Below are 24,651 nucleotides of genomic sequence, written 5' to 3' on the forward strand. Positions count from 1 at the left end.
CCGGATATGCAAATTTGAGGGATTCTAGTGGCCAATCAGAGCAAGGTTTCGAAGGTCAGGTTTTTGGAAGGGAACCAATCATGGTAATTGTTTGCTCTCTGAGAAACCTCAGCAGACTCGCTGGTGTGCAGCCTCCCACACTCAACATTCTTCTTTTATGCATTGGAAATTCAGAGTTATCAAGTCTCTCTTGCTCAGATGTTTGGATTTTCAAATGCCAACACACACATACCCACCCTGAATCAGTTACTCAGTTCAAAACAATTGGACTTCTCATTCAAAAGGGTATTGTGCTCTCTTTTAAGTTTCACGTCTCACAAACATGTTATTTTCAATTTGCCTGTCTCAAGCAGCCACAGAGAGACTGATCCCATGTTTTTTGTTGATCTTTGATATATTCATTTCTAGGAAAATACACGCAGGAGTAAAAATCTTAAGACAGAAACTCCTTGTTTTACATTCAAACTGTCACATCAAAAAATCAAAGAGTTTGATCTTTAAATGTATAAGATCAATGAAGTAATACTCTTAAGTTGAACCATCTAAAATGATAGTCAACAAAATAATGGCATTAGACCAGGATTGAAGAAAAGGAAAATAAACTATGATATGTAGGATAACTAAAGACTATATGGCAAGTAATTTTCAATTGAAGAATGGAACATTCCATTTGATGATTACACACTAGCTTTTCTAATTTCACTATAGTGGGAGTAAGTTATATTTTTTTTCTTAAATTTTTAGAGAGATTTTTTTTCCTATTGAGTACATGTGCTTGCCAGAGAGAGAGAGAGAGAGAGAGAGAAATCACACCACTCCCCTCCACTAGGGGATGGCCATGCTGCAATTCCTTCTCCTCCATTCTACTCTTGGAATTTGGGGCATACATGCACATGTCCCCAGAGTAAATTTCAAGCCACAAGGTCCTGGACTTGAACCACAGTCAATCACATGGGAGTCCATAATCATTATGCCATCTGCTGGTCCTGTAAGTTATATTTTCTGATGTCATAGTGCTGTTATTAACTGGATTATATAATTTGATTAAGACCTTCCTACAGCATGGTCTAGTAATATCCACTGAAGTCATTACTTATTGTTACCACTCTGTATCACTACCTTAATTAGGACAATTATGTAGAAGTCATGCACACCTTCAGTCCATACTTTTTCTTTTGAAGATTTTTGCTGTAGGGTGCATGTGTTCACCAGAGAACAAAGAGACCAGAGAGGAAGAGAGAGAGACAGAGACAGAGAGAGAGAGTCAGAAATCACCCCTCAGGGCTATGGCCACACTGTAATTACTTCTCCATTCTCCTCTCCTCTTGAGATTTTGTACACACACACATACACAAACACAAATGCCCAGCATCAATTTCAAGCCACCACATCCAGGACTCGAACCATAGTTGACTATGTGGGAGTCCAACCAACAAACGCAAACATTACACCTTCTGCTGGTTCCAGTTTTTTCTTTTTCCAAATTCCTATTACTTCATTTTATTCTCATTGGTCTGTCAATGACAACAGAATTTTATACTTATACATAGATGACATGTGATGAAAGAAAACATTTGTTTTTTTTTTCTTATATTTAAAAATTTTGACAGAGAGTATGTGTGCTCAGCAGAGAGAAACAGGGAAAGGAGAAAGTACCCCCAATGGGGAATAGTCACAGTGAAATCCCTTCTCCTCTATCTCTCCCTCCTTCTGGAATTTTGGGCATGCATGTTCCTGTGACCTGCATGTTTCTCAAGCTGCCAGATCCAGGACTCAAATTTCACAGTTGATCTTACAGGATCCAGCTGACTTAAACACCAAGCCGTGGAGCTGGCCCTAAGAAAGAGATTCTTAAGTCTGTTTATAGACTATTTTGCCTACTTAAATAAAATTCTTTGGCACAAGTCAATTATATGTACCTTAGCTGTAATAAAGAAGTAATTTTGTGAATTAAATTATGATACAAAAATTATGAACAATTACTTACTTACAATATTAAAGAAATAGCCATGTAAACATCATATGTGTTTTCCAGGTGTGACATAAATCAGTGTGAAATAGACCTGCCAGATTTACGGGACACAGTGTGAAGTAATTTTCTTACTTCAATGAATTAATAATGACTACTATCTTCAGGACCTCAGAAAAATGTGCTAATATTTAAGTTCCTGTCTCATTATCTAGAATAGAACTATTGGGTCATCACAAAAGTCATGACATATTTTTCTATACAAAAAATGCATTATGGCTTTTCTGACAACTCAGTATCTTTCATTTATTTATGATGCCAGGGTGTTTTTAGAGGAAGTGTCTTGGTTTTTCAAAAACTCTTTTGATAACCTTTCCCTAGTAATAGCTTGCTTAAGATAATACGGTCAGCATTCATTCCAGAGGAAAGTTGAATATACAGTGGCAAGCTCCAAACAAACCTGCATTCTTTCCATTATTTCACAGGGAAGATGAAGTGACAGAAGGGTAAGATCTACCTGTGTCAACAACTTTATGAATGATATTTCATTTAACGAGTAATCCTTTACTGCTTCATAAACCTTGCAGGAAGAGTAATGTCAAAGCATATTAAGTCAGTAATACGATCATCTAATGTATCTTGGACAAGGAAAACAAACAAACAAACAAACAACTCTGTTGGCAAGTTTGGCAGAAGACTCTATGGCTCCAGGTGGAAAGCATTTGTATAAATTAATTCCTTTAAGAATAGTGTTCTAGGATGACAGTCTTGACATTGACCATAGGAATAAAAGCATATTATCGATGCACTGAAATTTTTATTTTTGGCTTGAAAGTTCTCACTTTAGAGTTTTCAAAACCTGCAAATAATAAAGTACTGAAAATGTGTGTTTTACAACCCTTGGCATTTGGAGATGATATTTCTGACAGTTTGCTACCTACATGTACAACATACGATGAGGAAAACTGTATGTCCTGTGGAGTTTACCACTCAGGCTCATTTTTAGACAATCCACTATCTGAATACCTGCAGTTTTGAAGATCTGCTGCTATTTATGGGAACTTCTCAAGGTTGAGACTCCACAGTTTATTTCTTTGTGCTTGTTCATACCACAGGTTTTGCTAACAGTAAGCCTAAAGAACGTTTTATAGTTGATAACTGCTTCCCTTGTTTTCCAAGCTCCATAGTTTCCTATTATACAAGAAACCTTCTATTCTCAGTATTGAATGTTTCACTATACACACAGTGGTTTTACCTACAATATTCAAAAAGAGGGCAATGCTACACAGAGGTGAAATAAATATTTTAAGAATTTCTGTTACATTGATGCATTGTATTATATCTCTTCTCCAATTAATTTATTGGAATAGGATGTTGGCCTTACTATTTGGTTGTTAAGTTCTTTTATCTACATAAAAGGAAAAAGTCTGGTAATATTTCTATCATCAGAAGGTTTTCTTTGTTTTTATTTCTGTTTTAATTATAATCAGACCCAAGAACCAGGAAATGATAGGAACATATTTCCCAAGATTCCAAATGTCTGTACTTTAAAGCTTAAATACTTGCCACTTAAAGGAAGTTCTAGAATAAATTAGAAAAAATACTAATACGAGTAGACCAAAAAAAAAAAAAAAAGCTAGAGGAAGGCATATTTTCCATTTGAAATCAAGGACAGAGGGGAAAATTATTTAAAAAAAAGTAAGAACTCACAAATCATAGTTGACCGATGAAAATAATGTCTTTACTAAAATAGCTCCTATACTACTCGATAGCACATTGCTCTAATTAATAGTTATGATAATGACCTTAATTCATCACTATAATGTTTAATTTCTGCAAACTTTTTAAATAACAGGAAAGAATATGGTATGTTTTAGGGAATCAGCAGTTGGCGTAATGGCTATGTCGCTGGACTCCCATGTAGTGGACCGCGGTTCGCGTTCCGGACCTGGTGGCTTAAAACTCACGCCAGGTGCGTGTGCATGAGGAGAGGAGAATGGAGAAGGGATTGCGGTGTGACCATCCCCCCTGGGGGGTGATTTCTCGCTTTCTGTCTCTCTGTCTCTGTCTGTGTGGCGAGCACACGCGCCCTATAGTGAAAACCTCTCAAAGAAAAAAAAGAATATAGTATGTTTTAGAAAGAATTACATTCATGAGGCTTATAATAAGTACAAATGTAAATTAAAAAATATAATTTTTTTCCTGTCAAATTGTCAAATTTTTATTTAAAGAATAATAGAGAATGTTAGAGAAGAAATTTCATTGGAGCCATAAGTTATTTAAAAAAAAATAAAAAAGAAAAAGAAAAAGGAAAGAAAGACATTTGAAAACATATTAATATTTATAGCAAGAATTTTAAGAAAGTACTCTGTGATCCAGAAATTTTATTTTGGGGATTATGCCAACGTAGAAATAATCAAGCAAATGTAAATATATGTGCCATGTTTGAGGGTGGTTTACCATGGAGTTTCAGAGTTGTAGTTAGGTATTTCTCTAGTTTTCTTGATCTTGCCCTCTGTAGCATCCAGACTTAGTTTTCTGTTCCAAGGTCTTTGGTATATATTAATAAACCCATTCCAAATGAAAGAGATTATTGGGATTCCGTCATTTGTATTATAAAATCTGATGAATGAATCAGTTACAAAAATATATATATAGTCATGATCTTGAAGAATTTTTTTTTTATTGTTTCAGAGAGATTTTTACTATAGTGTGCATGCTGGAGAGACAGAGAGAGACAGAAAGTGAGAAATTATCCCCCATGGGATATGGCCACACTGTAAGCCCTTCTCCTCCATTCTCTTCTTGGGATTTTTACACATGCATGCACACGCGCCTGGCATGAGTTTTAAGCCACCGGGTCTAAGACTTAAACCACAGTCAACTACATGGGAGTCTAGCGACGTAAACATAATGCCATCTGCTGGACTTGTTCTTGAAGAAATTTTAATATAATAACCTGTGATGGTTGTTTTAAGAAGTCAGTTTGGATTAATACGTAGAAGCCTGATGAAACATTACCTGGGGTATGTCTGTGGAGGTGTTTCTGGAGGAGATTAACATGGGAGTCTGACTAAACAGGTAGGGAAGATCTGCCCTCAAAGTTGGTGGGCATCATTGGGTTAATGAAGGACCCAGAGAAAACAAATACAGAAAGCTGATAGGTCTCTTGGGAGAGAGAGCAGGATAGATTTTTCTTCTGCTGTGTTGGACATCAGAACTTAAGGCCAGCCAGGGCCAGCAGGTGGTGTGGTGGCTAGGGACACTGGACTCCCACCACGGTTTGAGTCCTGGACCTGGCGGATTGCTTTCTCACTTTCTCTCTCTCTGTCTCTCTCCCCTCCCCTAGTCAAATTAAATAAAAAAAGAAACAGTAAATAAATAAATGAAGTTAAATAAAAACAGTTATTTACAAAAAATAACTTAAGGCTTGCCTGCCTTTGGACTCTAGAAATCACACAATCACTCAGGTTCGAAACTTTGGGCCTTGAACTGAGTTTTCTTCTACTTTTTTTGCCTCTGAAACCTTTGTATTTGAACCAAACCATGCCACCAGGATCCCAGAGTCTTCAGTTTGCAGATGGTCTATTATGGGACTTCTCTGCCCACCCTCATTGCATACATTGAGTCTTCCAATAAATCCCTTATACACGTTCATACATATCCTATTGGTTCTGTCTCCCTAGAGAATCCTGGCTAAACCATGAGCAATGGTCGCCAGAAGTTAAAATGACCATGAAGTTAAAATGACTGTGGCACCAAAATAAAATCAATGCTTTGTGAAGTTGACCTACATGGGACAGTTCTGGATGGATGTCCAGAGACCCCCCCAGAGTATGCTGGGCACACACATGCCCTATGATCCAGGGCTTGCTGGAGCTGAGGGTGGATCACCATGTCAAAAATCCTACTGGGGGTGCTGTCTCTCTGTCTCTTTTTCTCTCACTCATGGCAAAGTAAATTAATAACTTTAAAAATAAAAAGCAGGTTTTAGATCTGTATATAAATTGATCTTATTTTAAAATGTGTATGATACAAACTTTTAATGTTAAAAGTTCAATAATTAAAATTAGTAGTAGTAGTGCTTAGAATTTCCAATCTATTCATGAATTGCATTTATAATACTAATAAGAAAACATGTGACAAATACAGTTTGGGAGGAAAAGGAATTTTGTTTATCAAGAAAAAATGTTTAGAGTGACTATCACGAAGATTCTAAATAGAATAAATAACCATATCAACAATCTAAAATACAGACTAGAGTTAGGTAAAATCTGTTAGATTAGATACATTTTCTTTTAAATCCTGTAAACCTGTCACCTGGCCACACTGAAGACTTCTAGAAGTTGTCATTTCACTAGCTACGTGAGAACAGTAGTTATTCCTCAATACTTCCTTCAACACAGCATGATCCTCATTAATTCAGAATTTAATAGTTGACACATGGCACTGATGACTGCATGACAGAGAGGATCTCAAAAGTCAATGACTTCATGTTCACTTGAGCAACTGAACTAGTTTCCTGCTCCATGAAAGCTGTCAAGAAGTTGTGGGAAAAACAGAGGCAGGAGTTTCACATTATTATCAATGGCGAACACACACCAGGGAAGAACCATTATCTAGTAAATATTGGTTGGCATTGACCATGTACAGAACACATCAACCGCTGTTCTTCTACTCTATTTTTCTAACATTTATTGCAAATGAGCTATGTTTCGATATGAACAAAGCAAGCTAATAATATTTTTGAAAGAAAAAATGCAGTAGTTGATTATGCCGAAGTTTAACATGACATCGAGCACCCATTCCTCTTTCTCAAACACTGCTGATGTACACAAGCTTTCTTGCCATCCGTCTTCTGTCACTCTTCTCTGTGTTTGCTATTTTGATTTTCCTTTTGTAAAATGTCAAATATAGCAGACATACAAAAAAGGTACTTGATGTATTTCTGGAGTTTAAAAATCAATAATACAATAAAATAAATATTTATATCTCCATCACTTACAATAAAAAAAAAAATCCCAGCACTTGATAAATATTCTATGTGCCTTATGTAAGTTTTTGTTAGAATTTTGAAAGTTTGGGAACGTTGTATAATAGAATTGTACTACTTGAATTTCTCTGCAGCTTTCCTCTTTCTCTCCATTTATCTTTTGAGATGAACTCAGATCAATGTACATAATTTTTTGGGTCTGATGTTGTAGAAGATTCCATTATATATCTAAACCATACTATTACTTATTCTTTTACTGATGAGATCACTATTGCAATTGGTTTTTTATTTTTACATTCTTTTATTTTGTATTATAAATAAAATTCCAGTGTATATCCTGGCTCCTTTTTGCTTGGAATGCAACTGGAAGAGTGTTTCAGGGCATATTTTAGAAACAGGAGTCCACGGTCATAGATATGATATATATTTAAATTATTAAGTTAATGTCAAGTTATTTTCCAAAATGACTGCACTGTTTCCAGAGTTATCTGCAATTTCAGAGTTTCTGTTTCTCCCCTTCTTCTTTGACCTTGATATTCAATTTTTCTCATTTTGATTGCTGTGATGTGGTTCTTTATATTTCTAAATTTGTATTTTTTCCTAATTAGCAGCCTCTCATATATTCAGTGAACACACATGCCCCTCTTCTGTGAATATTTATTTAATTTTCCAATGAGTTGCTCTTTATTTGTTTTGGATTGATATATCTTGGTGACTAGTTGATTACATATGTTGAAAATACCAAAATATTGGGACCAGCAATTAGCATAATGGCTATGTCGCTGGACTCCCACATAGTCGACCATGGTTCGAGTCCCGGACCCGGTGGCTTAAACTCACGCCGGGCACGTGTGCATGTGTGCCCAAGATCCCGAGAGGAGAATGAAGGGGAAGGGACTGTGGCATGGACATGCCCCCTGGGGGATGATTTCTCTCTTTCTGTCTCTCTGTCTCTGTCTGTCTGGCAAGTGCAGGTACCCTATAGCAAAACCTCTCCAAAAAAAGAAAAAAAAAGAAAATACCAAAATATTATTTACCAGTTAGCAGAATACATTGTCATCCTTTTTGCATCTTTTACAAGATGAATTCTTACTATCTATGCAGATTATTTTAGAAAACATACTGTTTATTCAGATTATTTAAAAAGAAAAAAACAAAACAAAACAAAAAACCTTGATCATGAAGCCAGCAGGTGGAGGAGTGGTCAAGGTGTTGAACTTCTTCTACATGGCAGACCGTGGTTTGAATCCCAGACTTAACAGCTTGCTTTCTCACTCTCCTTCCCTCTCTCTGTCTCTCTCTGGTCAAATTAAACCAATATTAATGATAATAAATATAATGAAATTAAATAATTCTTAAAAAAATCCTTGATCATAAAAACTAAGAAATTTTTAAAAATTTCTTTGAACAGTTTAGATTTTTATTTTTCATACAGAAGCCATCAATATAGTTTGAATAGACTATTGTTGTAATTGTTTATAATTGTCAATTAAATATTTCCATTTCATGTATAAGAAATGAATTATCTTCAAACAACTTATGGAAGAGCAAGTCACATCTTTATTAGTGTGATTACAGCAAATGCCAGTTACTAGAACTTTCCTTCGTTTCATTTGTTTGTTTTTGTCTATTTGGTGTCTATTTGCTCTAATATTATATTGCCTTATCTAATTATAGCTTTTAAAATGAGTATCCAAAATTGATAGGAAATATCTATCTATCTTATTCATTTTTCTTAGGAATTTCTTTATAAACTCTGCTTTTGTCCCATCTATAAAATAAAATTAAAAATAAAGCTACCATGTTTTGGGAAAAAAACAGTTGTGGGAATTGTATTTTATTTGCATATCATTTCATACATGAATGGCTACTGGTATTACCTAAACAGTGTCAATGTTCTGTATGCTTCTTCAGGCATAGTTATGATACATTGAGGTGATCAATAAACTGTCAGCACTTTGGATCCCACTTGAGATTCTGTCTCAAATGTGGCTCTAGGTCCTTAACTTGGAGCTATCAAGCTGGGAATTTCTTGGGAAAAATCTCTTCAAATGTGATGGTAGAGTCTGAGTACTGATAGTGAGTCTGAACTTTGATTTATTTTTTCAAGTTACCAAATGCTAATTTTATCTTGTCTACATAGAAACGGTATCTATTTTACAACAGTATTGTAGCAGATATGAAATTGTAAATACCTGGAGAAATCTGCCTTGAACTACTAAATTACTCATTGTTTCTGTACTTTCCTCATCACTTCTATGAGTCTACCATAAGAACTTTATAGGGAAAATTCCAGACATTGACCCATAAATTGATTCCTGGAGCTAGCCCCGGGGCAGATAAATTCAGGAGATTCTTTCTGGGACTGAGACCCTTTGGACAAATTTTGCCTGGGGTCATTTTTCAAAGCCTTTAGGAATGTTCCTCATTCCTACCTGGTTTAGTCTGTGACTGTCTGGTTCTATATGAAATCTCTGTAAAAAAAAATTCCTGTTAACCAAAGATCCCAAATTGTTGGGTTTGGGATTTTAAAGAGTCAACCAATAAGTTGAGGGCATGACAAACAGTATACAGAAGTAACACATTCTACAAACTGCTGCTAGATTCTCATGACTTTGTAAGTCTGAATCTAAATTTATACCTTCTGTAGGCTGGACCCCTGCCTCATGTACACATTTACCTTGTAAAACTAATTTATATGACTTGCTCCAAAAAAGTATAATTTCACCAGAGGTAATTTCAGAGCACTGAGATTATATGATAAAATCTCAATATAAATAAAATAGTTTATTTGAGAGGACTCAGAACACAAAGAAATCAAAATTCCTCTTAAATTTGAATGGAATGGTTTTTCCTACTCTTAACCTTCCTCTGTTGCTTGTACCTCATTATTCTATATATTTTAGTCCCCCCCCTTTTTTAAAACAATTATTTTTTTAATGTTACTTATCATTACTTTAAAATTCATTAAAGGGCATATATGCAGACCAGAGAAAGGCACAGAGAGAGAGAGCGAGAATGAAAGTGGGAAGGCAGCCTCCAGGTCTGGGACTTGAACTGCATGTGGGAGTCCAGCACCTTAATTACTACACCACCTGAAGCCCCACATTTACTCCCTTTTGACCAGCTACACTTACTTGTTGGTCAATCTGAAGTTAACATCTCTCAGTTGACTCTTAAAGTATCTTCAGAAGTGAGCAGTCCTCTCATAACTTATCTTTAGCCCTCATCTCAGTCTAAATTTTTTTAAGAATTGTTCTGAAAACCTTTCCAAAGTTTGGACAAGGTACATAGAAATTCACAGAATATATTTCTAACATATATTCTGGAGCTCCCAGATCTATATGAATGATTTATACGCTAGTAAGAAAATTAGATATTTTTAAAAATTAGCTAAAAAATGCAGATTCAGGATAATCCACAGATGACTGAAAGAGTAAATTGCATAGAAAATCAGAAACATTTAACAAATCTGTACATAGAAAAAAAAATACTTTGGAGTCTACCCTAAAAGCTTTTCTAGGAAAACAGTTTAAAAAGAAGAAGAAGAAGAAGAGGAGGAGGAGGAGGAAATAATTATCCCATTAGAATCATTAGGAACAGGCTTTTTAACACCTTTAGAAAATACACAGTAGATCTTGAAAGAGAAAAAAACTAAACTTTCTTCTCACTTTTTGCATAAAGTCCTAAGTCAAAATTAAGGTATGTATTAGGTCATCGGCAAAGTCATGACACATTTTTGCATAGAAGAACAGGAAAATACATTATGACTTTCCTGATGACCTAATATGAAAAACTAGGATAGAAAAATGGCCTTGTTGACAAAACTCTTAATTCCACACTAAAAGTTTTGGAAAAGCATTGAAACAAAAATCAGAACAAGATTCAGAATAAATGTATAACCTTACAAATGAAATACCTGGATACTCCTATAATTCAGTAAGATTCAGAGGTGGAATCTTTCTGAGTTAAATATCGGTAGATAACTATAAGCAGAAGACTCTGGAAATAGTTATTCTGCACTAACTACAAAACTAAGGAAAAAAAATTATTTTGAGAGGTCTTTGCTATAGAGCACTTGCTGAAGAGAAACAGAGAAACAGAAAGCAAGAAATCACCCTACAGGGGTGATGGCCACATAGCAATCCTCCATTCTCCTCTTGGGATCTTGGGTATGCACACATACATATCCAGAGTGAGATTTAAGCCACCAAATCCAGGATTTGAACTTTAGTCGACTACATGGGAGTCTTACTACGTAACCATTATACCATCTGTTGGTCTCACAAATCTAAGGGAATTTAAAAATGTAGGATACGAACAGGAAAGTAGATGTAGATCTTAGAGGAAATTATGTGCCAGTTTTCCCATTTTATCTTTAAATGCAAAAGAATAAATGTCTCTAAATTTTAAAAGACAATATTAAGACATAGTAACATACATAACCTTGCCATCATCATGACATCTTTCTAGTGAAATACTTGAGACAAGTATCTGGAATAATCTGGAAAGGACTGAGTCAGACCTCTTCAGACCTTTGATACGACACCTTCCTTTATTTTTTGTTGTGGTTGCTTTTGTGTTTTAATTATTTTTTCTTTTTTTTTAGTTTTTGCTATAAGGTGAGTGCACTCACTAGAAATAGGTAGAGAGACAGAGAAAGAAGAAGAGGGAGGAAGAGAGCAAGGAGAGAGAGAAAGTGAGATATCACTTCCAAGGGGATGGCTATACCATAATCCCTTCTTCCATGTGCCTGGTGTTTTTCAAGCCACTGACTTCAGCACTTCAACTGCACAATCATGGGATCCAGTTGCCTCAATTGCCGTATCATCTACAGGCCTTACCTACTTTGTTAAAGCATATCCAGTCATTTAATCGATAGGAATATACTTTGTTATAACATACCCACTCGTTTAATAAGTAGGGATATACTGGGTAGACATAACTACTAATTTAAATGCTCTCCTGATTGTCTTACTCTTGAGATCCCATTCATAATCATGTCATACCTAATTTAGACAATGGGTGACTAGTAACTCGGTGTCTAAATGAAGCACTAATTGAAGATCTCCAGGAGGTCTCAACTATTTATGTACAGAAAAAGAAATTACTATTAGCAGAAATATTAGAGTAGAACACATCATGTTTCTAACTGACACAAATAAACTCTGTCTACACTTGCCCTTAAAATCAAAAGGGAAAGAACAAAATCTAGTAGTTTAATGCCTAATAGAGGCTACCCTTATAGTCTAGTAGTAGTTAAAGGAGCTAGATCCCACAGGGCCAACTATGGTTCAAATTACCAGCAGCTTAAAAAACAGGTGTGTGTGTTTGTGTGTGTGTGTGTGTGTGTGTGTGTGTGTGTGTGTATGTATTCATGTCCCAAATCCTGACAGGATGGAAAAGAGATTATGGTGTGATCATGCCCTATTGCAGGGCACTCTGTCCCTGTCTCTCTCTGGCAATATCATGTACCCTCTGGCAACTATAACAAAAAGTTTACTAGAGAAAGAATTATATATACCTTTCACCAACCCTTGCAACACTGCATTTCTCCTAGTCAAGAAATCCAGTGGTCCAGATATACCTTTATTTAAAACCATGGGAACGAAAATAAAATGTTTAGCCCTATTTCCCTGCAATGCAAACTCCTATATTATTTTAATATCATGTTACCTTAGATAGTGCATTTTAGCATTCTAATACACGTCCTATAATCTTTATTGTTCCTTTTAGATCAAGATAGTAAATAGTTGTTAGTCTTTTTCTGGGAAAGTCAACAACATACCTGGATAGATTTACTCTGGAGAAATATTAAATAGACCTACCTTTCACAAGTCCTCTACCAGAACCTAGAAGACTTTGAATTTCTCCAAATTTCTACCTTTATCCAATATGCAGACAAATTCTGCAAATTCTCTAAATATGAAATGAGTTTTGGCAGTGACTCTATTTACTACTTACAGGTCAGAAAGTATATAAAGTTTCCAAAGAAATATTAAAATTTTGTAAAAAAAAAACTATTTAGGACATGTGCTTTATTTCAGGGAGATAAATCTATCATTCTTCTGATCACCCTGGAGAGATTACAAGTCATTCGAAACTTTTCTAGGACTGTTAAGAAAAAATTAAGCCAAAAGAGGTTTTTTCGGGTAGTAAATAGGTTATTGAGTGCAATGAGCTCCAAACATTTCGGAAATCACTGCCCTGTAAGATTGAACTTAGTCCTTGGTAACTCAGTCTCTTCCTTGGATTTCTAAACATAAAGAGGTATTATGCAAGTGTGTGAGTGTGTGTGTGTGTGTGTGTGTGTGTGTGATTGTGTGTGCGCCTGTGTATGTGAGATTTAAAAAGATCTTTTTGGTCTTTTGGTTTTCCTAATTATTTTCAATCTTTTCACCAGTTTGTATGTGGACAATCTAAAACAAGTCATTGGTGCTCTATTAGAATCTTTAAATACTAATTATTTACTACGAAGTTTCCTTACATGTAATAATAAAATTTCACTTACCCTGTTTAAGGGCAATAGTATCAATAGTCACCCTAGTCAAGATTTCTACTGAATTGAATCTTCTTGCTGTGTAATCTTTGTTTTTAGCTATTTTCTCTTTTTCTTTTTATGACAATGTATACTTAAAAAAATCTTTATTCCTTTTTCTTCCTTTGTTTTCTCTTTTTTCTTTCAAGAGAGAAAGAGATAGAGGTAGCCTTGGCACTGTTCTGTCACATGGCAATCCTTCCCCCAGTGATTCAGCTTGCTAGGATCACGGGTATGCTCAGGCATGGGCACACCTGTTGTGTTCAGGGTGAGCTGGTATCCAGACCTCAGCATTCCACGTCTCTCTACCATTGAACATGGCACCCTACCATCATTGTATATGAGCCAAAAAAAAAAAAAAGTTTATTTTTCAACATGCAGGTTTACCACCTAGAAATATTTATATCTCCCCTTCTAACCATCACCATAATAGTTTAAATCCTGTTCTTTAAGAAGGGGAATTCCTGAGGGTCTGTTTTTCCATCCAAAAGCAGATTCTGCCTTGAATATATTTACTGCTTTTTACAGAGGGGAATTCCATGATTGTCTGTTTTCCTGTCTATAAACTGATTTATCCCTTAAATATGTTTATTAGAATTTCATCCTACTTGAAATTCCAGATGTAATCGTATTTTTCATATTTAAGACTGACTGGAAAATGGTAAGCTACTATCATATAATGGATACCAAGTCAAACCTAGAATATATCTCTAAATCAGGAATAAAATCATTCTCAGTGGCAGAATCTCACTACCTGAGCTTCTAAGTGCTATGAGACTGGACAGGCATGTCACTGTAATGGTCCTTATTTCTGGAATGTTATGGGAACAAGAGAACTTTTGACTTCAGGAGATATTCCAACTTAAAGTAATACTAAAAGTAATAAATAGCTTCATGTATTTCTTAAGGAAGTGGGGATTATACAGGTAGACTGTCATACAAAAAGTGATAAAAAGTGCTTTGGGGTGATTATGTTGCTGGACTCCCACATGGCTAACTGCGATTTAAGTCCCAGACCCGTTGGCTTGAAATTCACACTGGGTGTGTGTACATGTATGTCCAATATCTTGGAAGGAGAACAGAGTAAGGGATTGTGCTGTGGCCAACTCCCTTAGGGGTGATTTCGCACTTTCCCTCTCACTGTCTCTGTCTCTCTTTCTCCAGCAAGTGCATGCACCCTAGGCAAAAACTTTTAAAAAAAGAAAAAGTAATGCTTTAACCAATATCTGCCAGACAGGCAGGCAGCCCTCAGTAAGATCCTTATTCTCATTACTCTTTGTTGCATGTCTATCTGTAACCAGGATAACTATGGTATAACTGTAAAAGTGGGGAATTGACAAGACCCAAGTTGCAGGGCTTATTTGAATACTTCCTATTGAGCTGTACACAATTGGTACTTGTTCTGAGTTTTCAATATATTTTAGAATTTATTTTTTTGGTTACTCTCAAGATATGTTGGATGTTTCCTTTGCTAGAGAGCTATGTATCTGACGTTAGTATAAATAATGCTTAAGCTTGTTTTCTCCATCTTGGAAACTATAACATCTCATTGATAGAAGTATTGTGTCTCTTTTAAAAGAATTGGACATGTCTTGTCAGTTCATCATTCCTACCAATTCAGCACTTAAGCAAAGAAGAAAGAGGCTGGCGGAGTTTTAAACATAAACTAGCAAAGTTATATGAACACTCTTGGATATCCTTGGGTGAATGTGTTTTTTCTGACTGTCATATCCACTAATTCTAAACTTCTAACATTTATCAACTCCCACAAGAAAAGCAGGTTACATTGCTATGTGATGTTGAGTGTCTGTCCTCCAATTTTCAGCTCTACATTTTAAAATGGACATGATAATGTCCATTATGAAAGACTCGAACACTATGTTCAGTCTCAGTACCAAGGTAGAAGCTGCTTTTTCATTGTACGTTCCCAATTAATCTGCTCTAAATCACAGAGAAAAAAGTACATTATTTCTTTTATTAAATCACAGAAAGTCATCTATAATGCTCATTTAACCAATACCAAAATAGTTAAAACCTAGGGCATAAATTCCAGGATAAATGTCTTTGAATTATAAAAAAATATATCTTCATCCTCTGACATCAGGTTAATCATTCATTTAGGAAGTTTAAACTAAGAAGTTTTAAGTTTGTAATCTTTAGAAAGGGACAGCTTTTGTCCAGAGCTTTCAATGAAGAATAGGACTACGCCACTGATAGCTTCGACTCAAACATAAGGGAATACAATCTAGTTGACTGAAGCATCAGATGGTCATGCTTTCATCTGCATGCTTTTATTTTTCTCTCCTAATGTCCCCTTATTTTTATCTTTTCACAGGTTTGGATGGCAATAAACTCTTGTTATTTATTAGCTCTGACACTTTCAAGGTTTCTATCGTTAACATTGCTATGTGCCTTTAGTCATTTCTTGGCCCACCCCTTTACCTGGGTTTACTGTGGCTCAACCATACAAAGGAAACAACTCTTGGGTTTGCATTTACCCTGAATAGCAGCCAGCGCTCTCTAGTACTAATTATCATAATAAAACATACACTTGCATCAGTAATTGGACTCAATCTTTAATTGTCTTTTTATAAGGCAGACAGAATAACACACCAGCTAACTAAAGCTCTACCTCCTCCTATCACGGCAAACTTAGGGAGTAGCTTTCTGCAACCATTGTAGACATGTGAGAATCATTTATAAGAACTACTAAAGCTTTACATAAGAAATAAGACAGAAAGAAAACAGGAAGCAGATATGTATATTGAGTAAGTGTCTCAACAAATCTTACAGCAGTTTTTTTTTTTTCTGTTATTTCTACATTATATTCTCTACCCTTCACCTAATTTCCTCTGAATAATCCTCAAACTCTACAGTTAATTTCAGCCACACAGGAAGACATTTTGGTCAAGTACAAGTATTTGGTTAGACCCCAATAACCAGTATTAGATTTGTGAAACAACAGTCTATTGATTATGGCCAACAAATTGGACAGAAGTTTGTTATCTTGGTAAGCTAATGACTACTTCAGAATGGTTGTTAGTTTATAGTAGTTTTACTCAAGGCTTAAATTGGCATGATTACGACTCATGAATGTTGCCAAACGGGGGGGAGGGGGGCCTCTAGATAATCTAACTGAAAAAAAGAAAAGCTGGTCCCCAATTTGAAATATAAAACTTAACTATTCATGCCTATTCTGAAGCATTTTCTCCTGTCCTTAAACCATGCTGTGGTTTACATATTGTCAAGGGCACTGAGTAATCAGGAAGGACATCAGTCATCATTTGAAGACTGCACAATATCAGGAAAGGAGATGCTCAAAACAAGCAGTCTCTGAAATAATTCTGGCTTTTCAGGATAAAACATAAGATGCTTTATGGTAAGAATGCTCTAATCACCCCATATACCTTTCTGACATCTTTTATTTTACAAAGCATGGAAAAACGTTAAACATCATAAGTAAGGTAATTTGGCTAGTATCCTTATATCTGATTATTTAGACTTTTTAGTTTGGGTGTGGGTTTTAGTCTCTTGCTTAGATTAAAGCCTCTTGGCTTCTGGCTCAGAAATGTAAAATACTCTGGTCATAATCTTTCTGTTAGTATCTCTCTGTGATTCAACATTCAAGTTTTCTTTGTCTTAAATGAGGATCTGTATAGTCCCCATGCTCAGGCAACAAGTTATCAGCGAGCAAAAAGAACAGAAAAAGTAGATGTATATGATGGTTGAAGTGATCCCCTCTGGAAATCTTATCTGAAATCATGACCCTTAAGACAGCAGTGTGAATCGGAACCAGCAATTAGCATAATGGCTATGTCGCTGGACTCCCACATAGTCGACCGCGGTTCGCGTCCCGGAGCCGGTGGCTTAAACTCACGCTGAGCACGTGTGCATGCATGCCCAAGATCCTGAGAGGAGAATGGAAGAGAAGGGATTGCGGCGTGACCATCCCCCATGGAGGGGGTGATTTCTCGCTTTCTATCTCTCTGTCTGTCTGGCGAGCGCACATGCCCTATAACAAAAACCTCTCAAAAAACAGAAAAAAAAAAAAAAAAACAGCAGTGTGGATCTAGATCTTGATGAACATTTATGCAAATAATAATTATTGTTTTCCACTCTTACAAGAGAAGTCTGAGAAATAAACTATCCATGTTAACCTAATTTGCAGGGGATGGGGTTGAACTTCTTTTCCATGAAAAGATAAGATCACAATCTGTCAATTATTTAATTTCACTTCAGGAAACTCCCATAGATCAGTGTATTGGAGACAACACTCTGTTCATTTGAATAAATTGGTTATTTATCAAACAACAGTTTACTTACCGAGGTTTGCTTCAAGACCTCATCTTACTGTGCTCACCAATCTTATACTACTATATCATAAATTCTGTTCAATCTCCACTAACCCCTTGCCTCCAGTGACAGCTGAAATCACTTTAATCCCCGAAGCCCTGGGCATCTCTGGGTATCTCTAAAACATTGCCATGCTATTGTCAGAGTAATGGTTACTCCTGTCTCTTGAGTGAGTTTCCATATACTCAGGCTTGCTTAGCATATTATCAGCCTCATAGCTGTTACTTACATAGCTGTTACTATCTCTACTATTATCACTATTGCTACTATTGGGTTGTCAGAAAAGTCATGATGGATTTTTCCATAGAAAAACATAAAAAGAAAATGTCATAACTTTTCTGACACCCCAATATTTTGGTATTTCTCCATCATTAACCATTGTGAAAAATGTGAGAAAAATAATCTGTATGCATTTTATTCACTAAAACTACAGTGTTTCTCTCTTCTACACATACTTACAAGGAACTGACATTTTAAATTATCTTAAATTACTTTATGAACTGCTTGTAGACTTTATTGTTTCTTTCTTGTTTAGCTCATCTTTTATTTAAAATTTTCACTATCTAAGTATATAACTCAAAAAGACTCAGAAATAACGTCAGTTTCTCGTGGCCACAAAACTAGCAGTAGCTTCTTTCTAAGAAGATTTCAGTTTCCTTCAGGATTTTCAACTGTGAGACTTTGTGGAAGACACTGAAAGGCCTCTGAATCTCACCTCTGTAAGGTGTACATGTATCTACCACACCATGTGTACGTGAGAACTAAAATAGCAATAAGGATAGCACATCCTCTAGGACCCAACACATCCTAAGTGTTCAATAATGATCCCCATCACTTTGTAATGCTCCCTTGAGGCCAAAGGATAATGTATTTAAAACTTCTTGAGGCTACTTTCTCAACAGTAGCTGCTAATATTATTGATACTGATACTATATACTTTGGGACTTAAGTGGATGGACAATCTTTGTGTAAACTAAACCACATGTAGAGGTTAGTTTTTCAAAATACTCTATAGAACTTCAACAAGCATCTTCAGTAAGAGGAAGTCTTAGATCTCAAAGCGCAAAGAGCAAGGCATTGAGTATTTGTGTCTGTGGTTTGATTATTTCTCTGAAGATAAATTGCTAAGTCCCTGTCTTCTGGATCTCCTTGAGGGAATGAAATATAAGATTGATGTGTTTTGTTTTGTTTTGTTTCTAGCAATGGCCTAAGCAAATGTGAATTTCATCTTATAACAAATTCCCCACAAGATCACAAATGAGAAATACCACCTTATATGTGCATAGTATAATGAGGACTTAGTATAATGAAAACAAAATAAGCATGCTTTAGATATGGCTAGTTTCTGACTCTAGAGATGATTGGTTTAAATAAGAATTCTGTTCTTGATGTAATCAGTTTATTCAACATTCTAATTCATCTTACAGGAAAAAAAAAAATCCTTGTCTCCCCCCTTTCTCCATGGTGTGAAGATAATTTAATTCCATAAATAAAGTTCCGTCACTCTGTATAGTGCAGTTTGTGTCTACTTAACTATGTCATAATACCTTTTGATTTAAAAAACCCACTTATATGACCCAACTGGTTGTATTTAAACCAGCATATTACTGTATTCGAGCTGGACATTGGCTGTCTTGTTTTTAGCTTGGGCTGATTCATTAACTGGCCTTATTGAAGAAGTGGTTTTATCTTGGCTTCTTCTTGAGTTTTCTTCAAATAGTCCTAATGTCTGTTCATAAAAGATTTTGTGCACATGATGACCTTAGGATTAATCTACATTAGAAAACACTTAAATTATCATGATACTTTCCTCTCCTCGTTCTTAAGTATGATTAATATTGTTTCCATTTCTTGGCTTAGATAAGGATTTCTAAAAGTGAGTGTTCCTGAGAGTGCTTTGGATGATATTTTACAAGTATGGAGTTATGAAGTTAATTCTTTAAAATCATGGCATAATGTTGCATAATACAAAAACTATTTTCCTACTGATGGATATCTAGGTTGTTTCCCATCATTTACTAAAAGAATGTTCCAAGGAATATTTTTTATGTACAGCATTCTGTGATCATAAATGAGAAGTTCCAAAGTGAATATGCCTAGAACTGGGCATTTTTTAAAGTGTATTTCTTTCTCCCATGAGTAAGAGAAATAGAGATAATCAAAGAAATGGGTACCCTGAACAGAGCTGTGATGTGGTCTACTCATAGCCTCAGCCACCAGAGCATGGGCACATGCATAAGCCCAGCATATTCAGTCAGTCTCCGGATGCAAACCTTCCCATGTAAGTTAGCCTTGCAAAGCATTGTGCTACTAACACCACATTCAGCTCCAGAATTAGAAATATTATATAAAATATACACAGATTTAAAAGCTTATCAAAAACTTCCAATTTGCCCTCCCAAAATGATGTACATATTTAATTTCACCAATCATATATAAAGGTGTTATTTCTATTTTCACAAGTTTAAACAATAATTGCTTGCTTTATACTTTTTACTCCTGTATGTTATAAAATAGAACTTGCTCTAAGTTATTGCTAGAAAGAATATGCCTTGCTTAGTTAGAAATCATACATTTAGAATACTAATAAAAATTGCCTATACTCTTTTATCTAATAAATAAGTGAGGGATGTTAAATTTTTAAAAATAAATTAACATAGGGACCAGCAGTTAGCATAACGGCTATGTCACTGAACTCCCATGTAGTCGACTGTGATTCAACTTCTGGTCCCAGTGTCTTAGACTCATGCTGGGTGTGTGTGCATGTGCGCCCAAGATCCCGAGAAGAGAATGGAGGAGAAAGGATTGCAGCATGGCCATTACCCCTGGGAGTGTGATTTCTCGCTCTCGCTCGCTCTCTCGCTCTCTCTGTCTTTCTGGCGAGCACAGGCACCCTATAGCAAAAACCTCTCCAAAAATAAATAAATAAATAAAATAGATTAATGTGAGCTTTCATTAAAGCCATTGGATAGGTTACCTGTGTGGTCTTGCCAACTAGAAAATATATTTAAAAATTTCTAAATATATTATTCTCTGTACAATGATTTTTACTCTAAGAATAATTTCTCCTTAACTAGTTTAGAAACTCTGATAATTTAAAGAGTAAATTAACTTAAAAAATAGTCAATAATCATACATGGCCAACCATGGTTCGAGTCCCAGATAGTCAATAATGGGACCAGCAGGTGAAGTTGTGGTTAAGATACTAGACTCCCACATACATGGCCAACCATGGTTCGAGTCCCAGACCCAGTGGAGGGTGCATGTGTGTGTGTATCCAAGATCCCTTGAGGAGAATGGAGGAGAAGGGATTGCAGTGCAACCATCTCCCTGGGAGGTGATCTCTCACTTTCTGTCACTCTTTCTGGTGAGAACATGCACTTTATAGCAAAAAACTCTCAAAAAAAAAATTAGTCAAGCGTAAAAAGATAGAAGAAGATACCTGGGGAAATTAATTGTAAGCCAAGTTTTATTTTAAAAAAAGGATTCATGGAGGGACCAGCAGTCGCTGAACTCTCATGTAGTCAACTGGGGTTTGAGTCCCGGGAACAGTGGCTTAAACTCAACACCGAGTGCATGTGCGTACGTGTCCAAGATCCCGAGAGGAGAATGGAGGAGAAGGGATTGCAGCATGGCCATCCCCCCTGGGGGGTGATTTCTTGCTTTGTATCTCTCTGTCTCTGTCTTTCTGGCAAGGGCATGTGCCCTATAGCAAAAAAACTCTCACTAAAATTTCAGCACAGTTTTTACAGCTTCTCATCATATGTCATGGAAACAATCCAGAGAATGATCATCAAGGGCATTTATAACAAATCCAGTCTCCAGGAAGCCTATTTTCATATCTGATGCAATGTTAGTACCATTATTTGGGGAAGAGGGAAGCCACAAAAGGGATTTTCCAATTAAAGTTTTGCAACCTGATTATGTTTACATAAAATAGAAGTAAGCGAGGATATAAGCACAAGGAAGTCCTAAAACAAGGAAGAGCAGAATATTTTATCTTTATCAATAAAACTAACACATCTGATTGGAAAGTCCACATTAACTAAGCAAGGATACCTTGCTTGGAAAAAGAAAGCAACTGGTAGATAGAATCAAATGCATAGAAATCAAACAGTACTATTCAGTTGTTTTCTCACGTATGTATGTGGATAATCAATGATTATGGTCCCTGAAAAAAGGACTTGGTGGAAGAAAAAGGTTTTCTTTTCCTTTTTTTCCCTGAGGTTATTGCTTTAGGGTGCATGTGCTTGCTGGACATAGAGACAGAGACAGTGAGAGGGAAAGTGAGAAATCATCCCCCAGAGGGATGGCCCCACCACAGTCTCTTCTTCATTCCCTCCCGGAATCTTGGGCAAGCATGCACAGGTGCCAGGCCTAATTTTCAAGCCACCAGGTCCAGGACTCAAACCAAAGTCAGCCAGGTAGGAGTTCAGTGACATAACTGCTATACCATCTACTGGTCCCAAAAGTTCTTTTTGAAACTGGTATTATTTTACTTCCTAGCTTTCACCATGTCTATTAAAATCACTAACTGGGAAAAGTCACTATTTCTATGCAATAAATTTAATAAAAACTGTATAATTAATGTGTTTGGTAATTTCACTAAATATTTGTCACTCTTAGTTCAATTTCCCAATAAAAGCAACAAAACATTAATTCTTTTAAAACAAAAAAACAAAAACAAAAACAAAACATTAGCAGGTGGTGTGATGGTTAAGCTGCTGACTTTCACATGCCCAACCACAGTTCAAAAGTGTGCATACATGCCTGAAATTCAGAGGAAATGTAGAAATAGAGTAAAAAGGATTGAAGCATGACCACATCACATGGCAGGGTGATTTTTCTCTCTGTCTCTCTGGTGGGTGCATGTACCATGTGTCATCAGGTACTTAAAAAGTAAACATTTTGTAGAGATATGGAACTATTTTTTGGTACAAAAAGTATTTATTTTGGTACAAAAAGTATTTGAAATCTATGCATTTTTTGTCATAACACACTTTAACCGTATTTGAAACCTATGCATTTTTTGTCATAACACACTTTAACCATTAACTTTTTGAAGACCCCTACTGTTTATGGTATGTGTATATTTGTGTGTGTGTGTGTGTATGTTAACATATAAACATACTTACATCTCACATCTACAGTTACATAGCTCTCTACATATGAATCTTCTTCTGACTCTCTCTAGATATGTTATACAAATCAGAGAAAGTATTTCACAAATATGAAAAAGAGAGAGAGTGCACACTATGTATTGAAACTCTCTTTATATTTAACTCTGAATGAATGCAATGAGAGGTGAAAAAAAATGCAGGTAGGGTTTTTTCTATCCAGGTAAGTCAATATTACACTCGCCTGTCTATATAAATTTTTCTACATAAATTTATCTCTGAATTTCAGAAAAGTGACACCTGAATCTCTAATATTTGTTGAAGTCACACTTTTGAAAAACAATACAAAGGGGCCAGCAGATGGTGTAGTGGTAAAGGTGCTGGACTTCCACATCAGCCTCGGTTCGAGTCTCAGACCTGGTGGCTTGAAAATCATGCCAGGCACGTGTACGTGTATACCCAAAATCCCAGGAGGTTCTTGGAGGAGAATGGACTGTGGCATAGCCATCCGGAGGTTTTTGGAGGAGAATGGACTGTGGCATAGCCATCCCTTTGAGGGGATAATTTCTCACTTTCTTGTCTCTCTCTAGCAAGTACATCGGCCCTATGATAAAAACCTTTAAAGAATACAGAAAATTATTATTTATTTGCTTTTTAATCAGAGAAAATATTAATGAATTTGGTCTCAATGGACTTTAAAAATCTGCTTTTAGCTTGAAGGTATTTGTCAAAATTGATAAATGATACAAGAGGAAATAAAGTGCTACTCAGGTAGATTTTAAAATAATTTGCATTTTGGTTACTATTCTGACCCCTTTCCATCATTGACACTTTTTTAAAGAAAAGTAAATAAATATATATTATTGCCTAGGATTTGAAGTGAGTCACCATGCTGCTACTACTATCAGCCAAAGGGTGGGCCTCTGACCATAAAGCCATGGACAGTAATCTACCAGCCTGGGGTACTTCTGCCTGTCAGCCTTTTTTTCTAGTGGTTTTGTACTTGCATTTGAACCAAGCCATGGATTTACATGTTAATTGTGTTAGCCTCTGGATTTGCCAGGTATCACACATGCAAATCCACTCGAAGTATAGGATTACATTTTCAGCCAAACAAAATACATAGGCCATAGGCTGTGAGATAGCCTCTGGTAGTCCAAGTTACCTGCTCAGTTAGGAGGAGTAAGGCACTAATTGAAGAACGCAGACAGTTTCAGACAAGCTTCTTATAAATAACTGTACGAAGGTCCCAGTAAATCAATGGAATGAAGCTCAACTAGCAATACATGTAAAGGCAGAATGTAAGCTTGTCCCACCAAGGGAGAGTATTTGTCAAACTGGAACTCTGGCTTGAGATTGGACAATGCCACAGTGGCAGGATCCATCTTGTTCTGGTTATGTGTGTGCAGTAGTACTAAGAGGGCCACCCAACACCAGCAGAGCAAAGTGCTTTTAAAAACACAACCAGCACCCTGTGAAATTAAGTGTGTAACAACTCCTTTGGACATTGTTGAAGAAAAACAAATAATCCTGGGAACCAGCAGTTAGCGTAATGGCTATGTCGCTGGACTCCCACATAGTTGACCGCGGTTCACATCCTGGACCCGGTGACTTAAAACTCACGCCGGGTGCATGTGCGTGCGTGCCCAAGATCCCGAGAGGAGAATGGAGGAGAAAGGAT

The 24,651-nt window shown here is 36.1% G+C and overlaps 1 protein-coding gene across 11 annotated transcripts in view; it reads right to left on the reverse strand.

Moving 5' to 3' along the window:
• PCDH15 (protocadherin related 15) overlaps positions 1 to 24,651 on the reverse strand; it is a 781,066-nt gene that overhangs the window by 667,425 nt on the left and 88,990 nt on the right. The gene's annotated exons all lie outside the window — the stretch shown is intronic.

This window comes from Tupaia chinensis, unplaced genomic scaffold (assembly GCF_000334495.1).
Source record: "Tupaia chinensis unplaced genomic scaffold, TupChi_1.0 Scaffold000118_1, whole genome shotgun sequence".
Taxonomy (NCBI): Eukaryota; Metazoa; Chordata; class Mammalia; order Scandentia; family Tupaiidae; genus Tupaia; species Tupaia belangeri.